General features: G+C 35.9%; 1 protein-coding gene and 1 long non-coding RNA gene across 5 annotated transcripts in view; one reads left to right on the top strand and one right to left on the bottom strand.

Moving 5' to 3' along the window:
• acsl3a (acyl-CoA synthetase long chain family member 3a) overlaps positions 1–24,898 on the top strand; it is an 85,756-nt gene that overhangs the window by 21,024 nt on the left and 39,834 nt on the right. The window lies entirely within an intron of this gene.
• Positions 9,694–22,551, bottom strand: LOC101882929 (uncharacterized). Of its 2 annotated transcripts, XR_011006366.1 has the most exons (5): positions 22,502–22,551; positions 21,616–21,757; positions 18,535–18,601; positions 17,524–17,674; positions 9,694–10,393 (listed from the first exon to the last, which is right to left on the bottom strand). It is a non-coding gene; the product is annotated as an uncharacterized lncRNA (long non-coding RNA). The 2 variants fall into 2 exon arrangements; XR_012391094.1 differs by lacking the exon at positions 18,535–18,601.

The following is a 24,898-nucleotide window of genomic DNA, read 5'->3' on the forward strand; positions in this document are numbered from 1 at the left end:
ATACATTTATTAACATTCATGTCATCCCGAAACTTTTTTTGATGGAATACATTTTGATAAATGTTGCTAACCAAGCAACTTTGGTTTCCATTAACATCCGTCATATGAACAAAAATACAATGTAGTGTGCAGGGTTCATACAGGTGCCTGAAATCCTTGAAAATGCTTGAATTTTAAGCTAACGTTTTCAAGGAATGTAATTATTTTGCTTTCATAATATTTTATCTCACTAAACAGGTAATAATTAGTGGTGTAACAGATCAGAAATCTCACCGTTTGGATCACGGGTTTTTTTTTGGTCACGGATCAGACCTCTTTTGGATCAGCCAAATAGAAGGAGACGAATGTCATTTGCTTTCTACTTATTACAGAAACAGCACAGCAAGACACTTTTGGTTTTAACAAACAAAACTTAGAAGCTGTAATTTTATTTAAAATACATTCATTCCATTCATTTTCTTGTCGGCTTAGTCCCTTTATTAATCTGGGGTCGCCACAGCAGAATGAACCGCCAACTTATCCAGCAAGTTTTTACGCAGCGGATGCCCTTCCAACCGCAACCCATCTCTGGGAAACATCCACACATACACACTCATACACTACGGACAATTTAGCCTACCCAATTCACCTGTACCGCATGTCTTTGGACTGTGGGGGAAACCAGAGCACCCGGAGGAAACCCACGCGAACACAGGGAAAACATGCAAACTCCACACAGAAACACCAACTGAGCCGGGGATCAAACCAGCGACCCAGCGACGTTCTTGTTGTGAGGCGAATGTGCTTCCCACTGCGCCACTGCATCGCCCTATTTAAAATACAATGAAGAAATAATCAGCTGAATAAAAATAAATTTTAAATTATTCAGTATTGTGAAAAATTCACTGTTACTACTACGGTTGCTGATAATGCTAAATGCTAACATTTATAATTTGTACAACCCATATTTATTTTTAGTCTCATTATTAATAAATGATTCTGTTGTTCACTCTTAAATTTTCATGTTTCATTGCCAGATGTGTCATCTTTGAAGAATTATTAGTGGCATATTTCTGATGGCTAAATATTTTTATCTAAATGACAAACTGTTCTCTCAATATTTCTGTGTTATTTGACTGTTTGTAACTTCATAACGAACTCAAAACTCTAAAAACTGAATCTCTTTCTTGATTTCTTTCGTTTTTAAGCACAAGTTTGAATGCAGCGATTCGAAGGATTAGTAAATGCATGCAAATCACCATCATTTATAATTTGTTGCGTGTGTGGTTCAACCAAATCCAGCTAAAACCAGCCTGACCAGCCTGGTTTAAGCTGGATATAGCTGGTTTTGGCTGGGCTCCCAGCTTGGCTAGGCTGGTCAAGCTGGTTTTAGCTGGTCATCTCCCAGCCTGACCAGCTAAGACCAGGCTGGAAATGGCTGGAAACCATCCTGGAAGTGGCCAAAACCCCTCTAAAACCAGCCTGGTCGACCAGCTAAAATCAGCCAACCAGCCTAGGCTGGTTTAAGCTGGATTTTTCAGCAGGGATGCTAGAACCCGCCTTTAAGCATGCTCGACATCGTAAATTGTATGGCAAGTGTAAACGCATAAATTGGATATGTGTCACACTTAAAACACCGTGTAAACAGACAGGCAAATAAATCAGATATAGGCAACAAATCGGAATTGGGTATCAAGACCTGACAGTGTAAACGGGGCCTTAGACTTTGGATAAGGTGTTAGAACTCTGAATGGAAATCATTAAGAGCTAAAAACATTTGGTTACTAGGGGTGTCACGGTTTCGATTTTTAATCGAAATCGATCAAAATTTATGCTCAATTTCGATTATCGAATCAAAAAATAGAATCGTCGATGCTGCCACGCCCCCATGTCAGCTTGGCTTGCCAAGCGGTAAAAAAACAGGCTTGTTGAAGTGCTTGTTAAACTGCAGAAGCAGGAGACCCGTCGAGAGAACTTAAACCCTCTCCTCTTTCAATGAAGTCGTCGGTGTGTAAGCATTTTGGATTTCCAGTGAGTTATGTTGACAACGTTCGTGTTGTCGACAAAAAAAACACAGTTTTGCAAGCTCTGCTATGTACGTATTACGTACAGTTCGTCCGATAGACAACACCGGCATCGCGATCCTCCGCCCGCCCCTGTTGCAAATCCGCTCGCGAAAAGTTCACACTCAGGCCCTGTTTACACTGTCTTTGTTTTTAAATGGCATTTTAGAACGACAACGATTTGACATCCACAGTGGCGTGTGGCATTTCTGAGCTGCCCTCCTTCCTCTCTACCTCTGAAAATGCACATCACGTGACCACACAGACACAGACGCACATACAGCCTTGCGCTCGAGACAGCAGGTCCAGGCAGTCAGAGGACTGCTTCAATCTTTCACTCACTTGTACTTTGTCATTTTAGCGCACACCTCAGATACTGTTGGCTGGTTCCTGTTGGTTGTGCGTCTTTTTTACCGACGCCATTATAACGACACAGATCACTGCCTATTCACGAGTCCCACAGAAAAAGTGATTGACAGGTGGTAATTATGTGTGTATCTTGCCTTTATTCATTTACTGTATGATTTGTTTATGGGTAAAACAAAGACCATGCAGGTCAGGGAGTTTAAACGGTAGGCTACGAATAATTAATTGGTCATTAATTAATTAATTAATTATTCATAATCGAAAATCGAATCGTGCCTTCAGAATCGAAAATGTAATCGAATAGAGGATTTGGAGGATCGTCACACCCTTATTGGTTACTGATGATCTTTAAAATACCAGAATCTGAATATTCAGAATTATTATTTTTGTATGGACTGTCTCTTTAATATCTCTAAAAACATCAAAGCATAAAACATATTATAGTTCTAGCAACAACAACAAAACCCTAGCATTGTTACACTCTTTTTTTTTTTTTTGATGGAAACATGCAGCTTGTCGTATTTTGGTTCAGTGATACCAGATTTTCAGACCTGAAACTGCAGACTGCAATCTGTTGTTATGGAACGCTCTGGAAAATCTCTTACTGCTCACACTTATGCAAATCTCCAGCCAGATTTGTTCCATATTTATGTGTTTATGACACACATGTGGCTAATACAGAGGATTGTGTGTGTGTATGTGTTTGGTATGGAGGTCAGATTGTACTCATTGCACTGCTGTTATATAAACGTGTCATCCTCTTCCCCACCTCCTCCTCTTCCTTTTCTTTCTCATTGCTTGTCTTCATCTTTCTTTTCCCCCTCATCCTCTTTAATGTGTCTGTTGGCGACGTGATGTTTTCGCAGATCTGGGGTCTCCATGGCATAAACACGCACATATGCATACATTTGCTTGAGTGAATCTCATTGAACCTATTAGTTATATGTCCAATTCATTCCAAAACCAAAGGAAAAAATCATGGTGCATATCAATCATCTCCAAAAGTCGTGGATCAGTGGGTCGTGTACATGTATTTACTTGTTGGGACAGTAAATGTAATGTGAGAACATCAAAACTGTAATTTATAAACGACAGCAGAACTAATCTTCAAGTTTTTAAAAGTAAATTATAGATAAATAGTTTGATTGTTTGATATACCAGCAATAGTTCAACCATTAAATAATTAAAAACGTTTGCTAGATTGTTCTAGCTATAGTCGTTCTTGTCAAAGGGGACCTATTATTCTCCTTTTAAACAAGATGTAAAATAAGTCCCTAGTCCCTAGATGTAAAATATGTCCCTAGAGAGTGTGTATGTGAAGTTTCGGCTCAAAATATCACACAAACAATGATTTATAACTCTCTGAAACTGCCCCTTTTTAGGATTTGATCCTAATTGTGACAACTTTGTCACTGTCGCTGTTGTTTGCGATGAAATTCAAATGAGACTGTGCTCTTTTTCAATAGAGGGCGGAGCTATAAATGCCTGTGTGTCAGCAAAGTGGCAGATTCAGAAATGAGACTTCTGTCCTATGCTAAAAAGAGAGAGGTGGTCACTAGTGGGCGGGGCTTTTTCTCTTTGATGACACGTACAAAGGGAAAATGTCAATCAAAGTGTTGCTGCAGATTGTTTTTATTAAGTGTGACTATTAAAAAAAAAAAAAAAAAAATATATATATATATATATATATATATATATATATATATATATACACACACACACACACACACACACACACACGCATACCCACCTAACAAACCAATGAGGACACATGACTCAACACCCTACCTTTGAGGACTACCCTTTCTGAAGGGTCTAGAGACAAAAGAAAGACATGACTGCACTACTAAAAATGTGCTTATTATGAATATCAGTTGATATTTGCAAAAAAATACTTCTATAAAGACCTGACAAATTACCTTCAAAATGAGGACAGTATTTTATAACTCACCTTTGGGGACATGTACACAAACTCCGGTATAGTCACACTTTGAGGACCGCAGTTATACACAAACTCAGGTTAAAGTATACTTTCAGGACTCGGTTATCTGAATATTTCTAATATAATATTATTAATAATTATAATAATGTTAGTGCAGAGAGACATATGATAAAGTAAATAAGATCACTGAAAATAGACAATTACATTTTTTCCTTCACAAATAACTCAATCTGGTGTCAGAAGGTCATTTGGTGTCAAGTATTGTTCATGAAATGACATATTTCTCTCATAAATAGTATGTGACAGACAGCATGTTAGCAGAATAATACATACAAACTAATTTTAAAAAACAGTAAGGGAGAAGTAAATGGATGACCTTACAGTGAGTTTATGAAGCTCAATGGACACATTAATATCCAATGATATGAGAAGTGATGAAACTCTACTGATAAGTCATATGATGGTTAATATAGTACATCTAAAATCCATTCACACTAAAACCCATACTGTATAAAACAAGGGTTGTGAAGTTCAAATCCATATACACTACCTACTTACATGCGCCATAAGACACGTTTCTCAGTGAAAACAATTACTGGGAAAGTCTTTATACAAATGATTAGTTGAAAGAGGAGTGTCTATAATTAATTTAGTTTAGACTACAGTGGAAATACACACATTTAAGGACTCTGTTGATACACACACACACACTGCTTTAGCTACACTTTGGGGACTCAGTTGATACACACATACCTTTGGGGACTCAGTTGATACACACACACCTTTGGGGACCTTGGTGATACACACACACTGCTTTAGCTACACTTTGAGGACTCTGGTGATACACACACACCTTTGGGGACTCTGTTGATACACACACACCTTTGGGGACCTTGGTGATACACACACACTGCTTTAGCTACACTTTGAGGACTCTGGTGATACACACATACCTTTGGGGACTCTGTTGATACACACACACCTTTGGGGACCTTGGTGATACACACACTGCTTTAGCTACACTTTGAGGACTCTGGTGATACACACATACATTTGGGGACCTTGGTGATACACACACTGCTTTAGCTACACTTTGAGGACTCGGGTAATACACACATACACCTTTGGGGACCTTGGTGATACACACACACTGCTTTAGCTACACTTTGAGGACTCTGGTGATACACACACACACACCTTTGGGGACACTGGTGATACACACACACTGCTTTAGCTACACTTTGAGGACTCGGGTAATACACACACACACCTTTGGGGACACTGGTGATACACACACACTGCTTTAGCTACACTTTGAGGACTCGGGTAATACACACACACACCTTTGGGGACACTGGTGATACACACACACTGCTTTAGCTACACTTTGAGGACTCTGGTGATACACACACACACACCTTTGGGGACACTGGTGACATACACACACACCTTTGGGGACACTGGTGATACACACACACTGCTTTAGCTACACTTTGAGGACTCTGGTGATACACACACACACCTTTGGGGACACCTACAATGATAAACACATAAGAAACAAAGATGCATTAATGTCCTGTTTAGATGAGAGAAGGACCCCCGCGGATGACTATTTCTCTGTGATAGAGTTTTATTTGTCCATGTTTTGTTCAGTTGAGTGCGGCAGGTCTGATCATAGTCACATAAGTGATAATCAACAAGCTTACATTTGTATTTGCTAAAATCTAACACAATGTTGTGCTTGGAATAATTCTGTTTATTGTTTTCTGAGTTTCATTGTAGATACAGTGTTGCCGACTCGTTGCAGCCATGGCTCTAATTGTATTAGACTTTTGACTAGACCTACAGACAAAACTATTGACTGAGCTCAGTAAAATGTTCTTTGATTATTTATTAATAATCTGTTTAATAACTAAAGCCAAAACAAATGGTAAAATAGTAGTTGTAAATTTATGTAATATGGTTTAAACAATTAAATAAAACATTTTAAATATATAAATATAATATATTTAAAAATAAATAGGTCATGTTTTGAATAACACCCATGTCCATGTTTATCATTCCATCGAATTAAACACAAATAAAACAAACATATTTATTTCAGGTTATATACAGAACTTCTTAAGTTGAATTTAATACCTTTTACTACCTTTTTTAATGCCTTCAAAAAAAATGTAATACCAGCACGACTTAGAGCTGCAACTGTAGTGGCGTAAATTAAATCTTTCTAAATGCAATAACATATTGCAGATAACATATACATTTAAGTAAAGCAGAGGGATTAATCTAGATGTCACAATGGGCCTTTGTTTATAGTTTTTAATCAATGTTATGCATGTCATTAATATCAATAGCCGCTCTTCTAAGAACAGTTCAGTACGGTTATGGTTGTTTCTCCACTGAGCCTGGATCAGTGCGGCACAATTACACACCGTTCTCAGCACGGTTAGACAATCGTGCTGAATCAATGATGACAATAATACTAACAAAGAATTACATTTGTCATTATCATGCTGCCTTGAATGTGGGTTATCTGCTATATAAAGTCCTACTGTTACTTCATGAAGAATAAATGTATAGTTTACATCAAACAAAAATATGTTTTTTTATATGCGAGTTAATTTAATGAATAATATTTCTACTACAAAACAAACAAAAGATTATAATAAATCATTCAATTCAAGGCTAAAAGCTGCAAACAGTCATCAGTAATTAAATAGAAAAAGAATATACATCTCAAAAAAAAGTCTCACTTCTGCCACTCTTTGCAAGTATTGATTTTGGTTTGTGTCATTGTAAATGCTCACACTAGTTATGAGCTGATTTACATTTTTCTGTGTTTGTGGAATAAAGCAGGCGAGTCAGCCGACCCAATAAATGAGCAGGCAGAGCAGGATTCTCGCGATGACCAACAGCGCAATGTGGTTCTTTGTTATGAGCTGCAGTTTCAGTGTAAACTTAGAAGGCCTGCTTCTTTGGCGATGATGTGTACAGTATTAGATTTTACATTTAGCGGACATTTGTGCTGAACACGCAGTGAATGCAACGCATCCAGATACGGCCACCTTCTCCGAAAACACTCGATCTCGGTTGGTGGATCAACATTCACCACATGATAGTGGTCATCTGTGCCATTAATTGTAACTTTAGGTGGGATTTGCAAACCTGTGTACTTTTCACTCTTCAGGCGTTTGCAATTCCTGCAGTCACAAAAGCTCCCTGTCATCTGACAGCGGAAAGCCTTAAGTGATTGACAGCTAATATGAACCATTTTAATGGCCGGGAAAAGCGATTCAGCACATCTTTAGAAAAAATCTAAGCAGGTCGCACTACAACCATTATATGCAGTCGCACACATGCTCCCAAATATATTATGAGGTTGCATAGCTTAATTTTTGGGCGCATATGCAACCAGAATAGTCACAATTTCGAGCCCTGGTGTGTTGACGTTGCGGCTTTGTTGCCAAGTTACCATACCACCTCACGATATCGCTACGGTCCTACTCTCAACATTTAAATAAATCCACGCAAATTTTAGAATAAAGGCCTGTACTCAACACAAACTGAAAATGTATCTAAAAATCTAAAAATTTATCTTGAGCTCGAAAATGTAATACCTCGTCAGATGACATTAACTACGTTTTAATACTTTTTAATGCCCTTAATTTTGACTAATTTCATTTACTACTTTTCACAACCCCCGCGGACACCCTGTATATTCTGGGTATTTGACAAATCAGTAAATATATGCACTAAAAACAAATTTAAAAAGTCCATAGGCTTCCTTTACCCGTAGGCAAAACTAAAATAGGCTATTAGTAACAAATATAAATAAAAGATGAAAAACTTTTTGTGAAAGCAAGAGATAATCTTGTGAGAGTGCTGTTATAAAAGGAGTCTCAGGTGACCAACAATTGTGCATTACTGCAACACCATTTATTCCAGAACATCTGAGCCACTTTCAGTTCTAAAGTTTTCATTTTTGGTTTTATTTTATTTTTTTAAGTCTATTTAAAGCTGCAGTAGGTGATCATCTTCAGAATCATGTGTTGTTGTGCTGGTCGAAAGTCTCTTCACAGTCCAAAAGTAAAGATTAAAGAAAATGATCTAAATGTGTTTATATGTATTTTTATATTCTGGGTAAGGCATAAAACTAAAACATGTTCATCCAATTAAATATTGTCGGGCTGACAATTCTCATAATTCTTATAAGTAGTTCAAACTGTCAGCAAATGTAGATTTGAACCACTGGGCATCTCTTCATGCAGATTCACCATTTGCATGTGGATGCGTGCATGTGCGCCGCGCGTTTATGTGCAGACGAGCAGTCACAGTTGCAAATCAAATGCTGAATAAAAACCTGTTAAACTCCTGAATCAATATTGGAGTGAGTTTTGCACGCTGGAAGAAGAATAATACCATGACTGAAGTATTTCTGTTAGGCAGTCCATGTTCTGTGTTAAACTCTTTTAGTCACACAGAGCTGATGTAGATTGTGTTGTTATGAATGGGTTATCTGCACAGAAGTGTTGTTCAGCCACTGAAATCTCCCCGTGAAAGATTGATGCGACTATTTTCAGTTTCATAAGGTCCTTTTACAGCATTGATAAAGTAGATTTATATTTAGTTTAACAACAAAACATCAGTAAATAGAGCTATTCAGCCTAGCCTACTTTACTGAGCTGAAGATGCTTTTGTATTTATATTGGGTCATTTCTGAACAATGACAGCCTGTGATGCGCTCTTTATATTGTTCACCACTACTCTGAATATTCATGTGAAATAGCATGCAAGTATGGTTTAGTAATAAGTGTAATTCCTGCACACCACCGGCCAAACACTAGCTACATTTATAAATGGTGAATGACATGATCTAGTGGGTTGTCCACTGCCATCTTTACGATGAGCATTCGTGTTTTAGGAGGCGTGGCTTTGGATGGCAGGGAAGGGACTGTGTTTCAAAGATATTATGCCAACCGGTTAGTATTTTGGCAGATCACCTACTGCACCTATAACTTGTTTGTTAATTAAATCCTGTTTTGTTATTTAGCCTATTATTTTTAAGTAACAGTGAAGTTGCATATTAACTTGATATGCAAAGAATGGGAAATAAATTCTTTTTGACATGCTGATTTTGGTAAAAATTGTGAATATAGGTAATACTCGCCTTGCAATTTTAAAATCATTGTATTTTTTTTCCTTTGAGCAGGCAATTTTCAATTTAAATGATTGCTGCTGCAGTCTGAAAGTCTCGGTTAGGCAATGCTGACGGACACAGCTAAAGCTGGACAAATTACAGTTAATTGATTATTAATTCTGATAAGAATAACATCAACAACAAGATAATATTAATAATAAGTCTTTTATTTAAAAATGAATTTAACACATGTAATAGGTCTACATAAATGTGAAATGAGCCAAACATCATCTTTAAAATAGTCAGGCCTCAGCTCTCTGTGATATCTCTCCCTATCATCGATACACAACACTAGTGTCAATCGGCACAACCCTATCTTGTAGTAAACATAACTCCAAACTGCAATATGGTCATTTAAATGTCGTTCACGCATCGACGTTCAGGGGTTCGAATCGAGATCGCCATCTTTTTACGATTAACTATGCAGTCCAACTATCACTTGCCAGTAATTAACCAATCTTTTATAGTAAAATCTGTATGTGTACTATTGGTCATACTGTATGAATTAACTCCAGAATATCTGGCATGTGAAAATACATAATTGAGCTATCCTTTCATCTTTAAATAAATTGCTTTAAGACACAATTGTATGATGTTATATAGTTAGAACAAGATTACATTTTAAATAAACCTGCCAAAGGGTCTGTCTTACCTTGTTCTGGTTACTCTGCCCTGTTCACTTAGCAGCAAATATCACTAGATAGGCTACCTGGTGCCTGAATGAAAGGGTTACCGTCTTATTCCCTGATCTTCTTGCTTTGTCTGACTGTTGTGGCTCAGTTTGTTTGTGAGGATCACTCATCTTCACGTTGTCCAAAGCAGGTGAGGAGACGGAACATTATGGGACTGGATGTCAGAAAAAAAACAGAGAATATCGAAATCAGAAATATTTGTCAAGACAGAACAAGTATATTCTTCTTTTTCTATATTCAGGGTTTCTGCAGATATCATAATGTCAAATTTAAGACTTATTAAGACCTTTTTAAGACCATTAAGTATTAAATTTAGGATCTATATCGCAATATCAAAAACACGCATACACATAAAGAGATCAGAAGAAGAAGAAACCGACAGTAAAATCTGACAAATAAACAGAGAAGTAAAAAGCTTCTGGAACTAGGTCATATCATTAATATCATTCAGGATAATCGTTTTTAATTATTTTATAATTAATTATAAAGATTTTTATAACCATTCAAGATTTTTTAAATACATTTTTTATCTAAATGATGCATCACATGCTTTTCTTCATATCTCAGACAGTTCTACCCATTAAAGTTAAATATTAATGGCAACAGATCTTGGGTTGCTCTACAATTATATTTTTTATTAAGGCAGAAATAAAAACAGAAAACAAGTACACTCACTAAAAATATTGAGGTTTTTTATTTTTTATTTTGCCCACTCAACAATTCACACATCACTTTCTGGCTAGTTTAGTTATTACCAATAAAGCCTAGAAATTGGGCATCAATATACTGTAAACTGATACATATATTCATACATTCCTTTCCAGTTGAAGTCAGAATTATTAGCCCCCCTGTTTATTTTTCCCCAATTCCCGTTTAATGGAGAGCAGATTTTTTTTTCAACACATTTCAAACATAATAGTTTTAATAACTCATCTCTAATAACAGATTTATTTTCTGTTTGCCATGATGACAGTAAATAATATTTGACTAGATATTTTTGAAGACACTTCTATACACCTTAAAGTGACATTTAAAAGCCTAATTAGGTTAATTAGGTGAACTTGGCAGGTTAGGGTAATTAGGCAAAATTTTGTTACTTAATTTTAGTTTGTAACTTGTAAATTGTTTTAAATTCGAAATTGTAATATAGGTCTATACATTAGTGTAAAACCTATGCATGATGGAAAAACATTCTGTAATATTAAAACCAACTGGGTCTACACTTTTGCATGGACTCTTTTTTTAAACAAACTTATCCCTCAGGTTTTTCCAAACTTTTACAAAAACTGTCGTCCTTTCCCACTGCTGTTGCAATTTCTAGCCAAAAAGTATTGGTCATCTGGTTCTACTTCTCCCTATGATCACGCATGGACTGATCATAAAGAAGATGTGTGTATAGGGCTGGATGATATGACAAAAATTTATATCACGATATACTTCTTAATTTCGGGCGATATGATATAATTCCGATATCGATATGGACAATATTAAAAAGACATAAAAAAACTGCCAAGAACGCACACAATAGATGTCTGTACCTACAAATATCTGCAAACTGAATTTGCAAAGTCTATAATACCTCCAGGCTCTTATAACTTTTCTTTTAATAAAAAGGTTTAAAAAAATTTTACTTGTTAACTTTTTCAAATGTTCACTCTCTTTTTTGTATTTAGCCTTTACAAACAGACATATATATATATATATTAGGGATGTAACGGTATCAGAATTTCACGGTACGGTAATACCTCGGTATCAATGTCACGGTACGGTATTTATTGAATCATTTACAGGAAAAACAAAACTTATGAAAATACTTCAAAAAAGTGCCAAAAGTGTCAATGACATACAAATTAGCCATCTATCTGTAAACTTTGAAACAGGAACTTCAATTTTAATAACAAAAAAAATATTAAACCATGTAAAAAAAATAAAGTTTTTAATTTAGTATTGTTGAAAACTCATCACATTCAACATTTAATCACTCACTCACTTAGATAGAGATGGGTTTAAAGGAAAATTATCATATAAATATAATCTGATAAAAGCTGGTATCTCTGGGCATTTACAATGTCCCCTGCAACAGAAAAAAAAAACCCTCTCATTTGGGACTGAGGTTTCTGGGACAAGAGAGATATGACTTATATGACTTATTTCTCGAGCGCCGAAAACGGAGCGTTTCGAAAACGCTGGAGATGCCGTTTTCATTCTAAAACGCTGCTGCTCCGTCTCAGTGTGGATGGGGAAAGACGGAGACATCTGAAAACGGAGGCGGGGCTGCAAACGTTCGCATATCTGATTGGGGCTTTTCCTCAATATTAAGTAGCCCACACACAGTTCAGTCTCGCATCATCTTCTTGTAAGTTAAGACTTCGCAAGTTTGATCAAGGCTGCAGTCTCCCCCTTCTCAGTTTGATATGGAAAACATACCGAGGACACGGGTAAATCTTCAAAGGGAACAGTGTACTTTATAACTTCATTCACATCACCTTGGCTACGTTTCACTTTCTCAACAATAAAATGTAAACATGATTTAAGGAACTGCCTATTTCCTTTTTAATATTAGAAAACTTAACAGACAGCAATGTTGAGGCGTCGTGCTGCATATATGAGCGTCATCTTCACTGTGTGGATATTTATAACAAAACGGAGCCTATAACAACTACCTCCTTTCAATTTCAGTGAAAATACCAAACGCACCCTCTCTTTTGCTGAATATCTGTTTTAATAATCGACAATTATAAAAGTATAACATACAATAAGTTTATACATTGTAGGAAATAAAGGCAAGCGATCAGTCAATGTACCTGGATTAATCATTAACTTATCTTTGCGCTTAACCAAAACATGTTACCCGTGAACAAGTAACTTAATAGATTCCAATGATCAAAGTCAGGGAATTGGCCTATGTCGTTAGATAAAGACAACAACATGAATGAAATATCACGTTTAGCAAATATAGTGAGATTAGATCCAGCGGGAGATGCGTGATGAGCAGTCCGACAAGCAGAGCTCTCATCTGGGTAGAAATGCTGGAGCGCTTGACCGAGAGTGTCTGTGGTCACGTGATGTGCGTTTTCAGCGTTTTGGTGTGGACGGAGAGCAGTTCAGAAACGCTGGGTAAAACGCGAGTGTGGACGCGGATCGTTTTCATTCTACAACGCCGTTTTAAAACTAAAACGCACTAGTGTAAACGGGGCCTTAGAGTTTTACAGCTCTTTTTGATCCCCGCTTCTAGCAGCACACTCCATTTCCGCATTACTGGATCTGTAGCGACAACAGACCGCAAGGGATGATGGGAATTGTAGTTTTCGCTACCTCCCGTTCGCTTCATTCGCCTGAGCAAATTTTCTCAGAAGACCTATAGTTTTACCGAGTCATGCGACTTCGGTAATATCGAAAAAAATTAATATTGCGGTATGACGGTATTTACAATACCGTTACATCCCTAATATATATATATACACACACACACACACACACACACAGGGCTTTACATTAACACCCGGCAACATGCCAAATTCAGGTAGATTTCAGCTTTGTCGTGTTAGACAGTCACTCCCACAAGCCACTTTGCCTGGTTGAAAATAATTTTTTTTCAATTTTGTAGTTTTCCTAAAAGCAGGGTTCGACAATATAAGGATGACCCAATATGCGTGCAAATGTGATCTTAGAATCGAGAAGTAAAATAATTGTGATCACGTGAGCAGAAGAAAGCAAGTGAATACCAAATGAGAGGATGATCATTAGCCACGACAGATAACTGTAAATATTTTTGATACATGACAATAGTTATTTTTTTAAAAGTCAATTGCTTTTCTTTCTTTTTTAAGAAATGTTTTATTAAATAAAAAGTATAGTATACAGCTATATTTTGCTTGTTTTGACACATTAAACATTTGTGTCTAAGAAATAATTATTGTTTTGTATGGTTATAGAGATAAATTTGGTAAACCGTTAATTTTGAGCTCTAAAAAAAGTCATGCTAGTCGTGCAAACACTATGAAACCATGACTCCTTTGCTCATGCTCATTGAGCAACCTCATACTCGACACACAAAAAGTGAAATGATTGAGAACACATGGACATAACACAAAATTTAAATCAAGTAATTTTAGCATGTCAACGTCAAACTTATGCATATAAAATATATTTTTCCAACAACAAAATTGTGGATAGTGAAAATGCAGAGTGGCTAGTAAAGTTGGAAATCTACTAGCCACAGTGGCTGGTGATCAAAAAAGTTAATGTCAAGCCCTGTGCAAAATATATATATATATATATATATATATATATATATATATATATATATATATATATATATATATATATATATATAGCTTGTTCATTCACATCTGTATTCAGGACACACTTCAGGGCAAACTTTCTGCGACGTAGCTAACCAACTGCTGTGCTAAGCGATGGCAGCGTGTCTGTGATGTCACATGCGTGATGACGTACATCATGCTCTTTCTGATGGCTGAGCACTGACCGTCACTCAGTGACAAATGATGCAATCTAGGGATGTAACGGTATTGTAAATACCGTCATACCGCAATATAAATTTTTTCCGATATTAGCGTAGTCGCATGACTCGATAAAACTATAGGTCTTCTGAGAAAATTTGCTCAGGCGAATGAAGCGAACGGGAGGTAGTGGAAACTACAATTCCCATCAGCCCTGGGGTTGCCAACATTCTTTGCGGTCTGTTGTCGCTACAGATCCAGTAATGCGGAAATGAAGTGTGCTGCTAGAAGCGAGGATGAAAAAGACCTGGAAATGATCGAACATAAAGCGGGTGTTGTCGCCGCGCGCGTACTGAATAGCGGTGTTGTCGCGCGCGTACTGAATAGCGGTGTTGTCGCGCGTGTTCTGATCAGCTGTGTTGTCGCGCGCGTACTGTAAAGCGGGGAGGGGGGGTTGAGCGCGCATACTCAAGAGCGGTGTTGTCGCGCGCCTACTGAAGAGCGGCACGGAGGGTGTGTCGCGTCGCGGGGGCACTTTTGATCATTTTGGAAGGGCACTTTCTATCCAAGACTAAAAAGGGCATGTGCACTGCACAGGTTGAGCCCTATGTGTGCACGTGCCTGCAAGTTTGGGAATACGACTTATAGTATGGGGACTGCAGAACACAGCACACTGTTCAGATTGATGCAGACATTGACTTGTACCGCAAAGAGACCTCTATCTCACTCATGGCTTGTCCTCTCAAGTGGGGGAAAGACAATGCACAACGTTACCCACTGCTGTCAACCTGGGCCAAGTCATATCTCTGTCCCAGAAACCTCAGTCCAAAATGAGAGGGTTTTTTTCTGTTGCAGGGGACATTGTAAATACCCAGAGATACCAGCTTTTACCAGATTATAGTTATAAGATAATTTTCCTTAAAACCCATCTCTATCTAAGTGAGTGAGTGAGTGATTAAATGTTGAATGTGATGAGTTTTTAACAATACTAAATTGAAACTTTATTTTTTTACATGGTTTAATATTTTTTTGTTATTAAAATTGAAGTTCCTGTTTCAAAGCTTACAGATAGATGGCTAATTTGTATGTCATTGACACTTTTGGCACTTTTTTGGAGTATTTTCATAAGTTTTGTTTTTCCTGTAAATGATTCAATAAATACCGTACCGTGACATTCATACCGAGGTATTACCGTACCGTGAAATTCTGATACCGTTACATCCCTAATGCAATCTATAAGATCTTAAAAATATAATTATTTTATATATATATATATATATATATATATATATGCAAATTTATATCGAAATACCAGAAATGAGTTTAAAACTCATATCACGTTACTGAAAACAATTCTATAGCGATATATATTGATATCGAATCATTGTCCAGCCCTAATGGGTGTATCAATGGGTGTATCAATGGGCATGCATCAAGTTTATATATGCGCAAGTTTCATACATGTTTTGAACATAGTATAGGTTTATATGCGAGTAATTTATATGCTCGTGTTGATAAGCAAAGTTTTATTTAGATCCTACACGGTGCCTCATAGCCATCTGTGTCGGGAAAGTGGATGGTGAGGCGACAGGTTGACTTAAACTTAAATGATGCCTCATCTTCTGTCATTGCTTCTGACTCTCAGTATGTTCGATCGGGTGGAACAGATTTGATGTGTTTCCGCTGTTAGTCGGAAGACTCGGCACCACTCTACCGCACATTTTGCAGAGCACCGAAACTAAACGTTTATCGAAACTTAAAAAGCTGAATCACTTCCACACCACTGCATTCGTCTTTCCTCTCTCATCAACTAATTTGTCTGCATTCTTAGTTGTGGAAGCTTGTTCATTCACATCAGTATTCAGGGCACACATTTTGTAGCATTTTGTAGCATTCTGCGACGGAGCAGCTTAACTAACTTCTGAGCGCTGGCAGTGGCAGCGTGTCTGTGATGTACGTCATCACGCAAGTGACATCACGCTCATTCTGAGCACGAAAAGTCATTCAGTGACAAATGATACAAGGTATAAGATCTTATCTATAATAAAACAGACGTATGCAAATGTATATCGAAATACCGGAAATGGGTTTAAAAATCATCACTGTTATTGTAAAAAATCTATCGCGATATATATTGATATCGAATTATTGTCCAGCCCTATATGTGTACAGTCATACCTGTTTCAGACAAAATCTCTTCAAAGTGTTTCATATTCAATTCAAATCTAATTTGAACCGCACGAACTGAAAAAACATTTTGTGAGCTCTGCCAGCCAAAATCATGTCGCGGCTGGCAGACCTCCATAAACACAGTGATGACATCACATTTACCGCGCGCACTGAGTTCAATAACAGAAAGCTGATTGGCAATTGTCGGTATAGGGCATGTCGGTCTTATTTGTAGTTGTAATAACGCAAATTACAATTGGACTAGTGAAATAGTCCTACAACACCCTGAAAACCTAGCAACAACAACAAAAAAAGAATTTAAATGAGTTTTAGATGTAGCGTTACATGGACATCGCAAAAATAAGACCTGTGCAAAAATATTTTAGACTTAGAACAGTGAATTTAGGACTTTTGAAGGCCTTAAATTTCGATTTTTTAATTTTAGAATTTTTAAGACCCCGCGGAAACCCTGTATATTCCTTCTGACCAGACTTTCTACTTATACATGTCAGTCAGTATTGCTATTTTGACTGTCAATATTACAGAATAAAGCATCCGTATAATTATGGTTGAATTTTATGTTTCATAATATAGACAATTGGTAAGTGAACCTACTGATTTCTGTAGACTCATACTACTGACCCCTACTCACCATAACCAGAATCTCCATAATTGTAGGTTATATCTTCTCCTGGAAGTATGTTGCACACAGCAAAGATATGATTTTCATTTTGCAGTTAGGAGCTTTGTGGTCATCATTTACAAGTCTCCCTTAAGACCCATCTTCTTTCGATGCATCCATGCTGTAAAACATAAAACAATCACTAAACATCATAAAATACAAACAATTTTTAAAGTTTATACATTTAAGATGTACTATTTTTTTTCTGTGACCATCTTCAAAGAGGTGTTAACAATAGTATCGAGAATTAATTCTATTTTAAAACTTGCTAATTATTTCACTAAAAACTACAGATTTGATTAGAAGTGTTAATTTACATTTCACTTCTCAATTCCTGTAAAATATTTTTTATGTCTGTGAGGAACATTTTTTATGAAATTGCAATCAAATATGGGAACTGATTGTAATCAGAATGATCAGAATCAGAAATACTTAAATTTTGAGACGCATAATATATTATCGGCCATATCAATATCAGCCGATAAATGCTTTTTTTTTATGTTATGGTCATCAGTCTGATATCAAAATATGGCCGATATATTTAAGCTGATAGATTACAGAATTGCCTGCCTTGCACATGCGTGGGTCGAACTTGTTCAGAGTTGTGCAGTGCTTGGACATTATTGTTGGGTGATACACAATTTTCATGTCATCCACCTTTGAGATCACCTATCATGATACTATAGCATAGGCCAGGGGTCACCAATCTTATTTCTAGAGGTCCAGTGCCCTGCAGGGTTTAGCTCCAACTTGCCTTAACACACCTGCCTGGGTGTTTCAAGTATACCTAGTAAGACCTTGTTTAGCTTGTTCAGGTGTGTTTGATTAGGGTTAGAGCTAAAATCAGCAGGACACCGGCCCTCCAAGAACAAGTTTGGTGATCCCTGGCATAGGGGCACGGCAGTGTTATGTTTGCTTATTTGCTCATTTATTTAACCACATCTAAACATATTTAATAACCTTTCGGCTAATCATACTCACCACCCAAACTTGTACTCAAGAACAAAATCCCCTCTGAATAAAGCTTCAGTGGTGAAAACCCATCCTCCTAAACAAAAGACGTTCATTAGCTGCAGTTTGTTGAAAATTAATTATCATTGGTTCATAATTGCATTTTTTGAGTTTGCATTAAATTCTACAGACTTTTGTGTTTTTATTTGAACTAATTGTTCTACTTGTCCTGTATGCTTCTCAAGCTTTATGAGAAGTGTCATTAATGTCTTTTCAGGTGCACTCAGAGGGCAATCGCCTGTTATGTCATGTCATTCAGCTTTTAATTGTTAGCATGATGTAGGTCTTTGAAATAATATTTATACAATATAGTTATAATGACATGTACAGATGATTAAACCAGTGTGTTTAAACTAGTTTTAAATTTGTTTGTTTTTGTAGTTTGGGCCAAAACAAATGTTTGTTGCAATTTTAATAGTTTAAGTTCATTTGATTGACTATTTAAAAATCTGTGGATATTATCAATGCATTTATTGGATAAAATAAAATTGCTACCTTTTACTGTAAAAAGTCCCCATCCCCAGAAGTGATTAAGGTTACACAGTCATATATATAAATGTGTAAAAGATGAAGCACTATGAATATATATTTAAAAGAAAATATGTCAAATAAATGACCAGATCTCTGTGTGGAGCACTGGCTGTTGTCAGACTCCTTGTGCAAACAAAAAATTCTCTGAATAATTACAATATATAGCTAAATGTATTTGAAAACATAGACATACTATTGAAAATTAATACTTTAATTCATTAGAGTCATACTTCTGTGGGTATTTTGGTTAAAGTAACCTAAAAGTAATACAAAAGTAGTGTAATGCATTTCTGAGATATTAATATTGTCATGTAACCAATTACAAAAAAAGAAATGGCAGTAACTTTTAATATATATATATATATATATATATATATATATATATATATATATATATATATATATACTGTAATGCATTTCATTTTGGAAGTAACTTGCCCAACTGTGTTCGCTATTGTTTGTTAGCACAAAGATTAGATATTAACGGGGATTTGGAACAAAATTGTTTATGCACAATGGGCTCTCTGCACAGCTAGAGTTTTAAAGCCAACGATAAACTTCCGGTGATAGCTTAATGTGGATATTTTCAATTTCACAAAGTTGTTTGTACATCATCAATGTTGTAATGGAATTACAATACATTCAGTTAAACAGACTAAAGCATTCATTTAGTTGTTCAAGCGTAAAATTAGATGAACGATGGTATAACCACTAGCGCCGTCAGTATAGCAAAAGGCTAGCGCAGAAATTCCATTGAAAATACTGGGTAAAGTCTAAATCGAATACGTGGCCGGCTGGTATGTGCTATGCACATCCATATAGCAGCATTTTTATGACACTGTATAATAGGCGACGCAGTGGCACAGTAGGTAGTGCTGTCGCCTCACAACAAGAAGGTCGCTAGTTCAAGCCTGGGTCAGTTGGTGTTTCTGTGTGGAGTTTGCATGTTCTCCCTGTATTCGCGTGGGTTTCCTCGGGGTGCTCCGGTTTCCCCCACAGTCCAAAGACATGTGGTACAGGTGAACTGGCTAAGATAAAAATTGTCTGAAGTGTATGAGTGTGAATGAATGTGTGTGGGTTTCTTAGTGATGGGTTGCAGCTGGAAGGGCATCCGCCGTGTAAAACATATGCTGGAATAGTTGGCGGTTCATTCTGCTGTGGCGACCCCAGATTAATAAAAGGACTAAGCTGAAAAGAAAATGAATGAATGAATGTATAACAATAATGAATATTTTTACAGTACTGTGACGGTTGGGTTTAAGGTTGGGGTGAAGGTAGGCTTTAAAAAATAAAATGTATTGGGTATTTTAATAGATAGCAGCATAAATAATACTCAATACAACTACTGTTTTTACGTTACTGTAACAGTTGGATTTAGGGTTGGGGTGGGGATAGACGTTAATAAAATACAACAAATGTGAAATTTAAGAAATAATATAAATAGTTTTCGTTAACTTTCGGCTGCAACCATATCTGATCTAGCAACAACCAAAATACAGGGTAAAAAACTCATTTTTTAAAGACATGGCGGGGGGAAATGGACTTTAATGCAGTGCTTCTTGTCCGATCTGAAACCCACTTCATATCATAAATATAACAGGTAGTGAAGATTACTGAGTTTTAAAGAAATCAGATCTTAAACGTGACAATTTTGAAATGGAAAGATGTCATTGGAAGCCATTGGAGTGCCTGGCTGAAAATTAAAAGTCTGGTGATCTGTAAAATATTTTACAACATTACAGATACATTAAAAACTAATTTAAGTGTGTGTATGGTTTGCATTGGTTACTTTAACAATTATAATAGCAAAAATAATTAATGTAGTGCTTTGTTGTATATACACATGTTCAGAGTTAATAAATGTTTCAACCCAATTTAATTGCAAAAGTATGATAAAGTACAACAGGTAACACTTTAAAAAAAAATTAATGGATTAAAGTCAACGGTGAGAAAAAAAGCCAGATTCATTACAGTTACTGTGCTAATATAGGATAAAATAATACAACTGAATATTATTAGTTATTATCCCCATTTAGTAAAACGACTAACTTTAGTAAAACGATTGTAATCAGATTACTATAATTTTAACACATACATAAGCATTAAGAAATGATCATCACCTAAGATTAACATTAAACTTTACCAATACTTTTAATTAACTAATGTTTACTATTGAAGCCTTCTTGCACAGAGTTAATGTACAGTACAACTGACCTATAAATATTTTAAATTTTAGTAACAGTTTCAGTTAATATTTCAACCTGTAGTAGGCCAGATGAACTTGAAAATATTATTGAAAAACAATTAAGTCTCTTAGAATGTTGCACTGTTAACAATACCACTGCAACACGACATGGATTTTACTAAAAAGAACTGTAAAAGTTTACATAATAAATAATTATTCAATGTATTTTGAGTTCCCATGATGTCAATATTGTACATGTTCATTATCATTCTATATTGAACCACTGCATAGAGAGATATAGACAGAGAGAGAGAGTGTTTGTGAGTATAACTTACCTTTGTAATTGTTGATGAATTGCACTTGCAGGTTTGTCACTTTTACAACAAATGTAATGTTCTGCATCCTCTTGAGGTATTTTACGCTTTCTGTTTTTTCTTACTCCCAGCATGAAGACAAAGGGCATGTTTCCTATAAAGACTTTACGAAAAAATAAATATAATAAATTATATTATGCTAATAAATAACATAATAATAATAGCATAATACATTTTATATATTGTCTATTGTTCTGCTGAACCCAAATGATTTCACATAGATCTAGTAATGTACTTCTATCTAAAAATTTAAATCAGAAATTAAATCATAATGTAATTAAAAACAGAATAGGTAGGATGTAAATCACATCCAAGATTAATTTTCCTATATTCGTTAAACAAAGCTATAAATACATTGTTATTTAGACTGAAAACAGGGCTAGACCCACATGAACCATTTTCATGTTTTTGTAACTTTACACACCTCAAAATTATATATACTTTGATATAATAAAGACGTTATATATATATATATATATATATATATATATATATATATATATATATATATATATATATATATATATATATATATAATGTTCTGTGCGTTTGGGAAAGCTAATTAACATCATTAAAAGGCTTATTTACTTAAAGTAATTTAAAATAATCACCATATTAAACAAAAAATAAAGATTTTATTTTTGGGGCAACCACACAAGCACACGCAAACACTATTTTGATCAACAGAAATGTAGTGTGTTAAACAGTATACAGCTAACATTGCTATTAAATACATTTCAACAAATATAATCGACAAAGGAATATAAGCACTAAACATACATCTTACAAAGGCAATGTTTTGTCGTGTAAGCAGTAATTATGCATTTAAATACATAAATTGATTTACCTGCTCTCCCTGGAGAGATGAGTTCGCGGGAAAAGGCGTCTCCAATTGATTGCGTCATTAGCACGTGTTTGCAAATGCCGCGCGTTCATGAGTTGAATGAGGCGCTGTGAGGGATGTGTGCTTAACACACACACACATACACACGAACAGAGGGGTGGGGGAGGGAAACTGCAGCAGGTTCAACTTGGAGTTTGCAAAATGTATGCATCCACGTGTTGAAGTGTTCACATATTTGTTTTATATTGAACATGCTCTTTTCATTTGACTTTTTTTTTTTTTAAAAAACCTGATTTTCTTTGATTATGGTGCACTTTAATTTAATCTCCAAATAAGTAAATAAATAAATATATATATATATATATATATATATATATATATATATATATATATATATATATATATATAATAAAAAATAATTATAAAATAAAAATATATATATATTTTTAAAGTAAAAAAAAAGTGAGGGGAAACCTGATAGGTGTTGTAGACTAGAATTACGTTAACAAACTAATTTTATATTGTCGTCGTCATCATAGTCATAAGGTGCGTTCGACTTCATGCAGCGCTGCGCAGATCGATCGAAATCTGTCTTAAAGCGGTGCATTCTGGTTAGAAATCTTGTCCGGATTGATGCTGCGCCGACGCCACGTGACTGTCACATGTGGCATCAAAGTACCGCGACAGCGCTCCGAGATCAGACGGCAAACTCAGACCGTGCAGCTTCTGAAGAGCGACTGCAGGAGCTTTGATGACGACACCGATATTACACGATTGGCCAAGTTCACCACATGACAACAAACACGTGTATTTTGGGTTTATAATTGGACAAATTCCGATTCAAAAGTTTCAAAACAAACAATTCACTTTTCACACCCTCTCTATCCTGTACACATCTTGCTTATTAAAAGACTACAAATATTTTACTGCAGTATCATCTTTTGTTAAATAATCTGGTTATAAAGGTTAGCTTGTTTGCACAGGTTTATTTTTTAACTTTTTTTATACAGACTATTTACTGCATTCATCTCCATGAACGATTTAAATGATATATTTTAGTGTACATTTTAGTGAATAACCTAAATATGAACTCAAATAAGTCTTACAGACTTGTAAGTCTTACAGACTTACAGACTTTTGGCCAGCGGAGAAATTAAAATGGTCGTGCCCAACTGAGTCTGGTTCTCTCAAGGTTTTTTTTCTTCACTCCCATCAGGTGAAGTTTTTTTTCCCTCTCCGCTGTCGCCACTGCCTCGCATGGTTCAGGATTGGTAGAGCTACGCATTGATGAATTTGCTCTTCAGTGTTTGAACTCTCAGTAATGATTAAATCACACTGAACTGAGCTAAACTGAACTGAACTGAACTTAAACACTAAAACCTGAACCACACTGTTCCAGTTACTATGACCATTTATGTGAAGCTGCTTTGACACAATCTACATTGTAAAAGCGCTATACAAATAAAGCTGAATTGAATTGAATTGAATTGAAATAAGAAAATCATCATCATTGATCCTGCCCCCCTAAAGCTCTCTTAACAAATTAAAGTAAAGAACTATTTTATTAAATAATTATAAAATGGCTTTATTATTATAATATAAATATATATTTTATTTTCTATCTAGCAGTTTAAAGGCTACCTGCTCTTTCTGGGAAACTTCTACATCTCTCACTTATTTTACCTTTTGTTCTTTTCAACACAATCTTTTTGGATTAAAATGCTTTTTTGAAAATTCATTCATCATCCAAAATAATGTCATTTATTAAGACCTAATCAAAACACCTTGTTTTGCTTTTTACATGGGAAATTTTTATATCTATAAATGTACATATATGTAAACCCTTTTTTAGCAGATTCAAACAAGAAGTATTAGCCTAAAGATTGATGTTTAACTCCTAGAATTTGAAAACGAACCTGTTCGTTTTTATGTTTATATTAACCTCTCATTTCCTCTTATTTCTCTCATGCATTTGTTATATATTTTATTCATAATTCTCTCTTATTGTTTAAAAAGGAACTACAGTTTGAAGAGCCTGTATTCTGTTTTATTTGTAAATGTTTTGTTGTTATAAATAAAAATAACAAAAAAATATGATGACGCCATGTGATCGGTCATCATGACTGCAGCAACTTTGAGTCCCGAAGTGTCCAGCTGTCCGTCTTGACGGCTCCGTTTTCAACTCCGCCCCGCCTGCGCTCGGCTAATCTCGTTGATCACCGGCTGCAGCTGAGCTTCATGTCGAACGCACCTATAGTCTCTACCCCAGGGCAGCTCTCACGAGGCGTCTGTGAGTTGACAGTGGGGGATGGGTGCTCAAGACACGCACACACACATACACGCGAACAGAGGGGTGGGGGAGGGGAATTGCAGCAGGTAACACACTTCAACTTGGAGTTT

Source organism: Danio rerio, chromosome 15 (genome assembly GCF_049306965.1).
Source record: "Danio rerio strain Tuebingen ecotype United States chromosome 15, GRCz12tu, whole genome shotgun sequence".
NCBI lineage: Eukaryota > Metazoa > Chordata > Actinopteri > Cypriniformes > Danionidae > Danio > Danio rerio.